General features: G+C 38.2%; 1 protein-coding gene and 1 pseudogene across 2 annotated transcripts in view; one reads left to right on the plus strand and one right to left on the minus strand.

Moving 5' to 3' along the window:
- NKAIN2 (sodium/potassium transporting ATPase interacting 2) overlaps positions 1-14,055 on the plus strand; it is a 797,410-nt gene that overhangs the window by 663,671 nt on the left and 119,684 nt on the right. The gene's annotated exons all lie outside the window — the stretch shown is intronic.
- LOC118660109 lies at positions 99-6,309 on the minus strand (annotated as a pseudogene).

Raw genomic sequence — 14,055 nt, forward strand, 5'->3', positions numbered from 1 at the left:
AAAGATAAAATGTGTATTTTCAAATGGATGGAGTCACTGATATTTCCAATTATTTCCAGTTACTGATAAATATTTGCCATTCGGCTTGCTGAGACTTGCTAAGAAATTTTCAAAACTTCGAATGCCTTTATCCAAGTGGATTTGGGGTTGTAGTTGGGAATGGTACATGAGTATTTCTTTAGATGTAGCTGATGCGTGTGGTATGGATGAGAGGGGATGGCCTTAGTGCTCACATTCCACTTGACTCCTTCTTCAATCTGGAAATGCTTATTCACAAAGATTGGATTATCAAATATTTGGGTCCCGATTTTCATGTAGCTTAGGATATTGCTATTAGAGCAGTAAATAATAAATTGATGTTGTGAACTTGCAGCATTTTAAAGGGTTAAGTGAGGAAATGGCATGAGCTGATACCCAGCTATTTTGCTGCATCCTGAAGTGATGTGGTTGCAATGTGGATATTTGAATCAAAAAAATTAAGACAGATTTCTTAAAAAACAAAATAAGTTTGATTTGGTTGATTTGTTTCACAGTGAAAAATAATTTATAAGTTATTGGTTTTGCCATTTTTATAAACAAAATTAGCCCTATCTGCAACTGTACAGTTTGGTAAAAATACACTCAAAGCACATGATTTTGTAAAAATTTACAAAAATACTATGTCAACAAATATATTGAAATTAAATAATATTTTCATATTCCCAGCATGTTTTATATAAATCAGATTAATCTAGGTGACTTTAAGAGAAAGAGTTAAGAACGTAAGTATTGGTTGTTGATTATGTCCTGGTAGTGATTTTAGTCTATGTCCAAGAAATTGCTATTGCAAATTGGGCAATTTTCAATTCTTTGCTTTTTGTTAAAATTGGAAAAAAAACACCTAATAGATCTACCAGTTGGTATATTCTTTGAAATACTGTTTAGATAATTATGTAAATTGTGGCATACCAATTAGAAGTTGCAGGAGGTATGTGACAGCATTGTAAAAAAAAGGTCTCTAATAGTTCTCTATAACAACATTTTCCTGTACTTAAGCCTAAAAACAAACAAGCAAAAAGAATAGAATTCATGCTGAACTCTGACTCAGTGTAGTACTAACAAGTAATACATTTCAAAAACATTTTATTTTTATACCTAATGATTTTGGTCAACATTTGTGGAAGACTATTTTGTTTTGATCAATTGTGTGAAATCATAATTGTGACAACCCAATTAATAACATATTTTTATTTTCTCACCAAAAAAAGATAAATATGTGAGGTGATGGATGTGTTAGTTAACTATTAATTTTGCAATCTATCTTTATATCAGATCTCCATGAGGTACACTTTATCTTTCTTTTTTTTCTTTTTTTTTCTGAGAAGGCTGTTTAATGAGATCTAGGGACACGGCATAGCCCTGTACAAAAACACCAAATTCCATCAGGGAGAAAAGACAGGAAAACAGGAAAGTAGACTCGCAGTGAGAGGGGGTGGCTTTTCAGTTGGCTGGGGGAGGGGGTGGAATGTTTCCAGGGCCCTCGGAGGGCAGTGGGGGTCTCATCATTGGGGGCATGGGAGCCGGGGGGTGGACCCCGGGATTGGAGGGATGAACTCCAGGAGGCTGGGGGTGAACCCCAGGAGCTGGAGGATGAACCCCTGGAGGAGGTGGGTGTACCCCAGGTGGCTGGGGGTGCATCCCCGGGGCTGGGGGGTGTACCCCTGGGGCCTGGGGGTGGACTGAAGAAGCTTGCGGGTGTACGCCTGGGGCCTGGGGGTGGACTCCAGCAGATGGGGGAGGGTGGACACCTGGGGCTGGAGGATGGACTCCTGGGGCTGGAGGGTGAACCCCGGGAGCAGGAGGATGAACCCCAGATGTTGGTGGGTGGACCACCGGTGCTGGGGGATGGACCCCAGGAGCTGGAGGGTGGACCCCAGATGTTGGTGGGTGGACCACTGGTGCTGGAGGGTGGACTCCAGGAGCTGGGGGGGGGGGCAGTTGGGGAGGACCTGGGGGCCCTGCAGGTGTAGGCCCACTGGGTGGCATGGGGGACAGAGGCAGGCCCATGAGGTACACTTTAAATACAATTTTATTTTTCAATTATACCATAATAAAGCTGAAAAATATTTTAAATGTCAAAAAAAGAATACGTTTTTAACAAATACTTTATGGACTAGGAAAGAAAACTCATACTTAAGTTTATACATCTTTAATTTAACATATATATATATATATATATATATATATATATATATATATATACACACACACACACACACACTGAGTGGCCAGATTATTTTGACCAGCCAGATTATTATGACCACCCCATCAGTACTTCATTGACACTTCCAAAAATACTGAATATTGAAAACTTCCTAAGCAAATACTCTCAAGGTTTTATTATTATTATTATTATTATTATTTGCATAACTAATTCACTTCATTGTACTGATGGGGTGGTCATAATAATCTGGCCGGTCATAATATATATATATATATACCCTAATATACAAAAAGCCAGGGTCCATCACGACTGAAACAACCAGACAGACAATGAACAGCAGGCTGTGTGGGGCGACAAGGCTGGCAGGAGGGTTAGTGAGGGTCGACCAAACGACTGAACAGCATGCTGCTTGGGGTGACCAGGCTGGCAGGGAGGTGAGTGAGGGACAACCAAATGACTGAACAAGCAGGCTGCATGGGGCGACCAGGCCGGCAAGGGGGGTGGGGCAGTGGGGGAAAATAGGCCAGCAGGGGGAGCAGTTGGGGGGCAACCAGTACGACAGGGGGGCAGTGAGGGATGACCAGGCCAGCAGGATGGGGGGGCAGTTAGAGGCGACCAGGCAGGCAGGCAGGTGAGCAGTTAGGAGCGAGGGTACCCAGATTGGAGAGGGTGCAGGCTGGGCTGAGGGGACCCCCCCCCTCTATGCACGAATTTCGTGCACCAGGCCTCTAGTATATATAATTTGTTGCAAAGAATGATTGGTATAAAACTTTCAAACAAATAAACATTACATTAGGAAAAACTGTGGAAGTAGTGGAATGGAAATACAAGTTCAAAAAGAAAAGGAACTCTATAAAATTTATGATTATTCCTAAAGAATATATGCATGTGTCTTTAAATGAAATAAGGTGAATTTTAAATCTCAGTGGCATTCAAATTTCATTAGATATATTTAAAAGATTAACTAACATCTCTTGAAAAGTATTAATATTTATAATATGCCAAAATAAATTGCCACTTTGCAGACACTTAAACTAAGGATGAAAAAATTTCAAACATCAATTTCAGATGTACACAGTTTGCAAGTGAATTTTTAAAAATTCTTTCAGAAAATATGGGACTAGAGATGCTTAAAGACCACTATTCTAGTCCTTAACGCTGGCTAAGAATAGACATTAATTGCTTTTTTAAAGGATTACCATAAACATGACCTGCTTCTGGAAATTTTGTCTCCTTAGATTTGAGGTGGGTGCAATTTTCAAAATTTTCACCAGAAATATTAGTGCCTTCCCTTTTTTTAAACTACAAATCTCTCTGTTGCCCTGAATTGCTCAGAAACACATAGTGTCTGATCAGGAAGACGATGCTATCATACTAAAAATGGTACCACAGCTCTGGTTGCACCATCAACTTCTTTCTGGGCCTGAGAGACATTTCCCTTACAGTTCTGCAGGGTCCAGCCAATCGCATTACTAGCCTGCCATCAAACAATGAATCTGTGTTTCTCTCCTGGGTCTACTGTATTTCCACACTAAAGAGTGTGGTGGTTTAGAGCCGGAACTGAAAAACTCCCGTCTTCTCATGCCTAGTTCCGTGGCCAGACTGTACAACAATTTTCTTTCTAGGACAAAACTACTTTTCTGCCTGTGAAGGAAAGGGCCAGAAGGACAGCACTTGGCTTCTTCCTTAGCTCTTGTGATAGTTCAATAGCTTTACTGCTTAGCTTCAAATATTACACACACTGCACCTACTCTAGTTTTCCTGGGCACTGGGGTACACCGACATACTTGTCAAAAGGTCATAACCCAATAAATGAAATAAATGTGACTGGTCTTTCTGTAACATCAGAATAGTTCATATAAATATTCATAAAAATATGGGAAGAACCGAATCACAATTGTGAACAGGAGGTTTTTCCAGTGACGAAGTTTCTGAAATAACACAATGACGATGGTAAATAGAAACAGGAAAGGATATTTTTTGGCACAATTGATTACCACAAAGCATATAAACTGTGTTCCACAAACTAATTTTAGAACCCCAACTGGATGTATCCCTAATTAGTAAGAAATAACCAAGATTCATTGGCACTTCTGAAATGGGCACATGCTTAACTTTATAACCATTCTCAATTCCTCTAGATAATGGCAAAGTCGTTGGAAGACCAGGTCTTATCCACAGATGTCAATCAAACTTTGGTAGCAGTAAACCCTGAATAATCAGTTATCATGTCCTTTATTTTATTTTGTGTTATTCCTGAAATGTGCCTTATAAATTGGTGAGTATTCCTGTGAGTTTGTGAGCAAGTAAGCAGAATACAAGAACTTGAACAGTCTCTAAAGATATATTAAGTTGGAGAATTTTTTTTTTTTCTTAATGGTCTATGTATTCCCTACATGCAACTTCAGAAATATAAGGTAAAATATTCACAGTCAGGGAGTAACAATCCGTAAATCTTACACTCAACTATATAATAAACTATTTTGTAATTATGAACTAATGAGATAATGTTTAAGAAATTATCTTGAAAACAATAAAGGTGGTATTATTTATTTTCTTCTTAACTCAATTTCTTCTACTGCTCCTTGAGAATACTATTTTTTTTCCCTCAGGCTAATTCACAGTGATGTGCAAAAATGAACTAAATCTTGCTACGTTTACTTACTCCCCAGTTAAAACTGTGATTCCTAGAGTCAATGTGATACTATTTAGTCTACCAACACACTAGCCTACACTGGGGACGTATATCCCACATCAACTATTAGGCGTCAGTGGGCAGTATCTGCTTATGTGTACATACTATTTAATGCGCTTGCTTACCCCCAAAGCATAATATCACTTGATCCATGAGAATGCCTGGAAACATCATGGAATAAAAATACTAATACGTTTAAGGTGGTGGTGAGGATTATAGGCTACAACAGATCACCAATAATTAATGTGAGATTTAAGTTGAAGTTCCCTGCATAGACTATTGTCCAGTGAACCATGCACAATTCCATTTCTTATATTTAATTCGATAATTATGAATTTGTTTCAGAATAAAATAGTAAAGTGTATTAAATAAGTTATTTCAGAAATAAAGTATTGAACAGAAGGTTACCAACTTCCTCTTTTAAATCATAATATATCTTGTATTTTGGGATATCTTTTCAGTCACAATCAATTTTATATATATAATTACATACATACATATATATATATAATTACATACATACATATATATTTACATTCCACACACTTTTCTTCATATGCACAACTGATAAGAAACATGGAAAGACAGTGGCACAGTCACCTGGCATCATGTTACTCCTCAGACAGAACACATTAGATATACCTTGTTATTTTTATTAGGGCAAGTGTGTATATTTTCTGTAACTTATATCACTTGTAAGCTGAACTGGTAAGGTGTCTTCTCTCTCTCTCTCTCTCTCTCTCTCTCTCTGCTGTTCCCGGGGTCTGGTCACAATATGCCACCACAGTGGGGGCAAATCACCTTCCTCTCCGCCGGCGGGGGGGGGGGGGGGGGGGCGGCGGCGCCGGGGAGGGGGCAAAGCTTCAAGGTAGGGACCACCAACCATGGTTTCCAGGGGTGGGAGGAGGAGGAGGAGGGGGGTTTCCTTCTGGAGCTGCTGCTTAACCTCTCGCTCCCAGCTCTACCTCTCCCTCTGCAGTTTCTTCCAGTGCTGTCTCTTGGCAAACCAATCAGGATCATTGCCCTCTCAGAAGGATGCCAGTCATGTAAGCACCACTCAGGGACCTTGTAGCACTGGCATCTCTCATAGGAGGCGCCCCCAGGAGAGTCAGGGAAGATGAATGGCTGAGGATGGTTGATGGGGCCAGAATTCATCCTCCGCCTCCCTTGGCAGCTGGGTGGCCTTCACCATATCCTTTTCATTCCTATGGTCTTCAAACCAAGCTCTCATCAAGCAAGCAAAGTACTGCTCTTTGTCCCTGTGGACGCACCACGACTCCAGGTGGCACAGAGCTTGTTTATTAAGTCGTGACACCTTCTACTGGTGGCTCAGGTAGGCCTCTGGCTCCGAAAATGCCAGGACTGCCTGCTCACCTTCACTGTTGCTGCTCCCAGGAAACGGAAGGCCCATGATAAAAACATTTTCTAAGAAATAAATCTTTGTTGGCAACTTTCTCTTTATAGGAACTTCTAAACACAGTGATAGTTATGATAATGGTAGAATGGGTTAGCATTTTCAAATAATAACAAGGCATTCTCAAAGGAAGGATGTAAAGATGATTTATAATGACAGCTATAATATAGGGATAATATATTGTTTAGCGTGTTATACTTCAGTGAAAAAGACTAACAATATGCGCAAACATACTTAAGCTAAATAGTGTTTACACAGTAGAAGAAGAGCCATCTGTAATATTCCTTCTGTACCTTTTGCTTGTACCAATCCTATGAACAGAATGTTCAACTCTACTATTCTCAACCCACACATTCTTCTACACAACTCGGTGTATGATTTCTATTCCTCACTATTCTCTTGCCTATTCCTGTCTGTGTGGCATCATGGCTGTGTTTGTCCAGACTCTGCCATTCATTCGTCTGATCTTTGTCCTGATTGCCAGACATTCTTAAATTCCTCTCAAGCAGTAACCCTGAGAGTCAAGGCTACATCATTTTACCCTCATATGTTTATCACTTATAACCTTCTCTGAACTTCTCTGAATACAATATTATATTTTATTATACTTAAATGAGTCAGCTCTTTGTCACATGATTATTTTGGTTAATACTAATTGCAAATATGACTCCAAAGTCAAGGACTGAAATAGGTCCAAGGATATTTTGAGTTTCTTTATGTCCTTTTTTTTATTCTGAAATGTCTGCATTGCTCTACTTTCCTTATTGATTTTCAGTCTCTCCACCTCTTAAATTTGATCTGCTTCTTATCAGCAACTTTATAAATGCAAAGCATTACTTTTACCTCTCACTATCCAATGTCTTTCAGTCTTTCATCTTTCCTTTTCTTATTCCTTTTCCATACTTTACTGATTTCTTCATCATAAAATTGTAGGTAAATTTTCTCTTTTAAATTTCTATATTTTACAAATAACATTTGCTGTAATTTCATGTCATCCTAGCCATCCTATTAGTCACATGCCACATTTAGGTTGATTTAGTCCTAATATACTATGTAGGTTACAATGAAAATCAATTTTAAGAGAAATTATACTGCGAGATACGGAAAAGTTCCATATGAGTGATTCAATAGTTGTTCATGGATTTATTTCAGCAGTGTGCTTATTTCACAAATCTAGGAAAGTCTGTATTGCTTACAAATTAACAGATTAGAGAAATGTTATTAAAGGAGGATGAATTCTGCCCTATCCAGTTTGATTCAGTGGATAGAGCAGTGGCCTGTGGACTATAGGGTCCCGGGTTCGTTCCTGGTCAAGGGCACATGCCCAGGTTGCAAACTCAATCCCCAGTAGGGGGAGTGCAGGAGGCAGCCAATCCATGATTCTTTCTCATCATTGATGTTTCTATCTCTCTCTCCCTCTCCCTTCCTCTCTGAAATCAATAAAAATGTATTTTTTAAAAAAGGAGGATGAATTCTGAAAAGAGGATAAAGCAGTGGTCAAAACCAAATGAGAAAATGTTTGGCCACTTAATTACAAGTCTGAGATCTGAATTGGAATGAGATAGTCATGTGGTGCCCACACTTTCTTTGATACAAACTTATGTCTTAAAAGCTTAAGGGTCCCTGTGGTACTTCATCAGGAACTAAGTTAGAGAAACCATATCACAAAAGTGGAATGAATTTATCTCCTGACAAAATATTACGACTACCTGATAGGCTTCCCATAACTTACTGCCAGGATAGCATGTGAAGTAATGGGTCAGAATTGCTGTCTTTTTGTGCATTCAGGAGCTTCATTAGCAACTGGATTTAGGGTGATTAACAGTCCTGAGCAAACCCAGTTGACTAGTCATTCTACATGTTCTTGAAATTCTATCTCCTTCCCTGTAGATGAAACTGAGCTGTATTCAGAACGTACCCTTCCTTCAGTTATTAACCTTGCACACACGTTTCACTTATATAGAATTAACACACAGATTCAAGCCCAAAAAGAAGGTTAATTTCCTTTTCTTATTTAATTCATCACCTATTGGGCTCTGTATTGCAGGCCAAGGAGCTCTCCTCGGACCTACTGCTCCTGGGAGAGAGGCCAAATTGGAATGAAACAAAGCCAAACTAATCACTCAGTTAAAAATACAATGAGTGATTCAGTTAAATCTGTTAGACACCATCACTTACCAGTGGTGGAAGTTTGCAGTTTTTAAATGTTAGTTTAAGGTTATATCGATTCAATCTAAAGATTAAAATTTAGAGCAATTTTATTTCTCCATACTGTTTAACTGCTTGCATTCATCCAGTCACTGAACAAGTATTTCCTGAAAGCCTCTTCCTGCTCTCATGGGCTGTAAATTTTTATGAGAAGATATATCTATATCTATGTCATCTATATCTCTCATCTATACCTATATCTATCTACAGTGCCCCACAGAACTGCTCTACTGCAGAATAAAGGAAGACAAGATAAAAGAGCTACCAGAGGGTGATCAAGGAAGGCAACTCTGATAGGGAATTTTTGACCCAAGTTCTGAGTGTAATGAGAGCTGGGCCATGTAACCATTGGGGGAAAAAGAACATTCTAGGTAATGGATAATAAGGGCAGGGAGCTCTACTCATGAGGGTGGATCTGCAGCTCTGACCATGTGCAATATGGTCGCCAGACTGCAGGCAGTAAATGCAGGCCACCATTCTCAAGAGCAAGTCAGCTTGCCTCTCTCTCTTCCTTCCTCTCTCTCTGCCGTCAGTCTATTAAAATGCTCCTCTTTCTTTAAAATACTCAACACTTTCCTTCAGAATCTGGTCATTCTCCCACTCTTTATTTCCCACATTTGAATCAGCCTTAAATTTATTTTTTAAACTTTTAAATTCACTTTGCCTTATTCCATTTATCTGTGTCTGTCCACCTGTCACACCAGATGGTGAGCTTACTACTCCCCTTCTCAGGCCTGTGCCTGCCTGTCCTTTTCTCCACCGCTGTTCTGAAGAAGAACATCATTCCCATTTTTGAAGGTTGAAATCGTGAATCATCTTCACTATTCTGGTGTCATCTCTCCTCCCGTACAAATAATCCAAATGCATTTCTAAGACATTAAATCTTAGAGAAGCGTTAGTTATTTGCTGGCTAGAAGCCAATATTTGTCAAGGTTTCTCTAGAAAATTCTTCCAAGTGTTAAATTTTACTTATATATTAGGTTATAATCTATCACAATTTCAGTGAAGTTAAATAAGGTTTTTACAGTAAGTTATGCCTTACCAAAGGTTGATTGGCATGATTCATTATCATCAGTGGTCCCCCTCAGCACCAATTAGCTCATATAAACCTTGCAATTTGGGGGGGTGTTTTTCTTAAAGCTTCATTCAATGAGAAAAAGTCTAGAATAATAATAATGAAAATATAATTTTGTGTATAATTATCTTAACTATAGTGTAGACAATTTCAAACATAGTTATTGTGCTGTATTCCACAGCTCTTTCAAATGAGGGCCCTGTGGGTTTGGCTGGAAAATTATTACATCATTTAAGTTAGAAATTTAAAAAAACAATCACTGAAAGCTCTATTTATATAGATCTGCATCACCATTTACCTGAGATTAATCTTCACTTTTATTTTCTCTTTGTGATCCATTTTGGGTTCTTTTTTCCTTTTAACCCCATGTGTTTACAGATGTGTATCTCCAGAGAAACATAATGATTCCCCCAACAAAGGCAGTTTGTTGCTTGGCTTTGCCTTTGCTAAAACCCAGTCAGAGGCTCTGATGACAGATTGTCTGCTTGTCAGCTTGGCCTCATGAATCCGAAGAAAATGGAACTTGTTGGGAGCTGAGCCGCAAGCACTACCTGTGCCTCTCATTTGGGCCATTCCCTGCTGGGTTTGGCGGAGGTCTTAGTCTTCCATCATTTAGTTCACTGACAGAGAAAGAAGGGAGCTGTTGCACTGTTAGGTACCACTCTGCAGACTGCTATATTGCAAAATAAACAAACACTATATTTTTAGGGCACCACCTGCAGCAAGCAGCTGTACCAAACAGAGCAGAACCACGAAGGATGTGATTTGTTCCATTTAACATGAAGCCTTGAGGTTTGAGACGAGAGGGAGGAGAAGGTTCTATGTATACAACCCACACATCCGCAATTTAAACGGAAGCTGATTTCCTTTCAGATTGGAATTGAGGTATCATTAGATCTCTCCTCCTTTCCCACCCCACAACCTCTGATTGAAAACAATTCTATTATTGGGGTTATAACTGTTAACTGAGAAAATCATTTTTCTCTACCAATAAACTTCCTTTTCCATTCAAGGGCAATTTTCTCTCGTAGCAACCTATACTTAAATGCCAACATCTGCTAGATCTAAGCTGCATATAAAATGGTGTCTGGCATTTACATGATGCCAATGACATGATTAGAGAAACTCATATACTTGGCTTACATAGCATTTTCTCCTATCTTATAGCTTTCATCTATTCCGGTCCGCTTCAGGGTCTGTCTGCCTCTCCAAATGTGCCACACAAGTCCAAAATACTCTGAAAGCTGAACTTTTAGCTCTTACTCTGATCGACAAATCAGTTCTTGCATTAACTCCTACCTTTCCAGACACTAAATAAGTGTGATGCATCAGGATAAAATCCACCATATCTGTATTGTCTAGTACCTAGAATTGTGAGGCTGATCCGAGGGATATTTTAAGTACTTGTTTTTTCCCCCTAGATTTAAAAATCTCATTCTCTTAATGGCTATTGATTCTGACCTCACAAACCAATGCCACCATTTCATTTTGAGTTCTTCCAGGTGAGCTGGGATAAACATAATTAAATTATAGATGACTCGAGGCCATTCAAGTAGTTACAAATTGAGGTCATTTTAAGTACAGAGAGGGACAGTTACCTTTAATATTTGATTGGCCACCAAGAACCATACAATATTTTGCTTTTCCTCGACAATGAACACTTTTTTAAAAGAGAGAAGAATGGTTTAAATATTTGAGATGTACCAGAAATCTTTCTTAATGCCCGTACCACTGCCTAGATTTTTAATCTGAAGGAGGAAAGTTCTTTGGCCATTTTCTTGTGCCTCATTAACACTTTTGCTCTCAGACTCAGAGAGGTGCGATGAAGGAATTACAAATCTGCAATGATGCATGGCTCCAGCTAATAAAGGAAATCAAATCTTTTGAGCCAGGAAACCAAGTTCCCTCCATTATTTTTACTTTCATCATTAAGATGATGGTTTCTAGAATATTGGGCACACAATAAATTCCTGCCAAAATAGTCTCCAGGAGTATTGAATGTGAGAATTGCTTTCATCTCTTTCACCTTTTATCACATTTTAAAAGAAATTTTCTGGAAAAAAGCTTCCAGACTTGGTTTTGCTAAGTTATATCTGTTTCTGATTCTTTGTCAATCAATCGAGTTTCTACTTTATGCCTATGGGACAGTGCTGTTTAACTGCAGGTCACTAGAACACAAAAGGGGACCTTTAGTCAGAGCATCATGCTCCAAAAGAATGAGTCTGTTAGCTGGATCCTTAGTGGTTAATTATAGTCTACCGAATGTTCGTCAGGACTCTCTGGGAAATGTTAACAGAAAAGAGTGAGTCTGTCCATTAGTGCCTGTGGAATAAGCGAGAGGACTGAGTGAAGCAGGTGTAACTGGACAGTGAATAAGGCTAAAGGAAAGTGGGTGGCAAAGGAGCGGATTCACCATTTCAGATGACTGAAACAGTGTGTGAAGGCTACAGAGACAACAGTTCGGCATCTTCTCTAAGCCTCAGGTTCCTCACCTTCAATAGGCATAACAGTACTACCCACTCATTTGTGTGTGTGGTAAAAACACATAACATGAAATCTACCCTCTTCATAACCTTTTAATTGTCCAACACAATGTTTTAGCTATATGTACATGATTGTACAGCAGATCTTGGAACTCTTTCATCTTGCTGGATGGAAAGTCGGTACCTGCAGAATAATGACTTCCAATTTCTCCCTCCCCCAGGCCCGTGGCAACACCCTTCTTCTTTGTCCTTCTGTGAGTGTAACTGTTCTGGGTGCCTCAAACAAGGGAAGTCAACCAGCATTTGTCTTTCTGTGACCATTATCCATATCATTTAGCATAATGTCCTAACGGCTCATTTATGTTGTTACATATGAAAGGATTTTCTTCTTTTAAGGCTGAGTAATATTCCACTATAGATATATACTATATTTTCTTAATCCATGCATCTGTCAATGGGTATTTGTGTTGTTTTACACTTCTTGACTGTTGTGAACATAGAATGACAAATATATTTTAGAAATCCTGTTTTAAATTCTTTGGAGTAAATAGGCAAAAGTGGAATTTCTGGTATATGTAGTTCTATTTTTAATTTTTCAAGAAGCTTCCATACTATTTTCCATTATGGTTGTACCATTTTACATTTTCAGTGACAGAACACAAGGGTTCCAATTTATCCACCTCCTTACCAACACTCTATTTTTAAGATTTATTTATATTTGTATAATAGCCATGTTGACAGTTAGGAGGTGATATCTTACTCTGGTTTAAATTTATAGTTCCTTAATGATTAGCGACACTGAGCATTTTTTCATATTCCCCTTAGTCTTTGTATGTCTTCTTTGAAGAAATGTCTATTCCAATATTTTACTCATTTTTTTTTTTGCTATTAAGTTGTAGGTGCTCCTCATGTATTTTAGAAAATAACTCCTTATTAGGTATATGGTTTGCAAATGTTTTCTCTCATCAGGTAAATTGCTTTTTTACTCTGTTCATTATTTCCTTTGCTGTGCAGAAGCTTTTTCATTGGGTATAGCCCTGCTTGTCTATATTTGCTTTTGTGGCCTGTGTTTTGGTGTCATTTCCAAGAAATCATTCCAAAATCAATGTTATAAAGTGTTCCCCTGATGCTTTATTTTAGGAGTTTTATACTTTCCAATCATATGTTTAGGTTTTTAATCTGTTTTGATGTGTTTTTTGTTGTTGCTGTTTTTGTTTTTTTTAAACTTTCTTATTTTGGATTTCTTGAATTTTAAATTCATTTTTATTCTGTAATCTTAGGAAGTCATATTTTCTATTTTGCTTTTGTTAGTGGTTAGCACTACATTCTGCCCTATATCCTTACCAAAGATATATGTAATAAGTATGTTTAACATTGTCCTGAATAATGCAAGACACTTATAGTCCTCTAAGTTCCTCAAAACACCCTAATTTTCTTTATTTTGTGATTGGCTTGCTAGGATTTTATGTCTACTTTAATTTTATCACTCCCTTAATTTACTATTACTTTTCTTATTTTTAATTCTTTATGTTTTCTCCCATGTTTTGAAGAACTCTTTGTCTCCTATGGCTTCTTAGTATTCCATTCTAGAATCCGGTCCTAGTCCATAGCCCTACATTCTTTCCAAATCTTTGTATTGATTCTAGCTATGTATCATTTTGTTAACACTGTAAGAAATATGACCTAGAGCTTTATTTATTTTCAAGGCCAACTATAAAGAAGTAGAAATTAGTTTTAATTAAGGTCCCCTTTCACCCTTTCTACCTAAACACTAAGAATATCATCTTGTTTGATATAGGTCATGCCACTTAACTGTCTTCTAACTCCTTTGGGGCGGGGGGGAGGGGATTTTATTTAAAAAATAAATAACACCTCATTTGGAATAGTGTATTGGTATTTTTTCAGGTAAATATCTTTGTGGCCTTTGGCTTATGCTTGCTATAGAATGATACAGTTTTCAAAGAGAGTAAGTTTGTT

Source organism: Myotis myotis, unplaced genomic scaffold (genome assembly GCF_014108235.1).
Source record: "Myotis myotis isolate mMyoMyo1 unplaced genomic scaffold, mMyoMyo1.p scaffold_m19_p_7, whole genome shotgun sequence".
NCBI lineage: Eukaryota > Metazoa > Chordata > Mammalia > Chiroptera > Vespertilionidae > Myotis > Myotis myotis.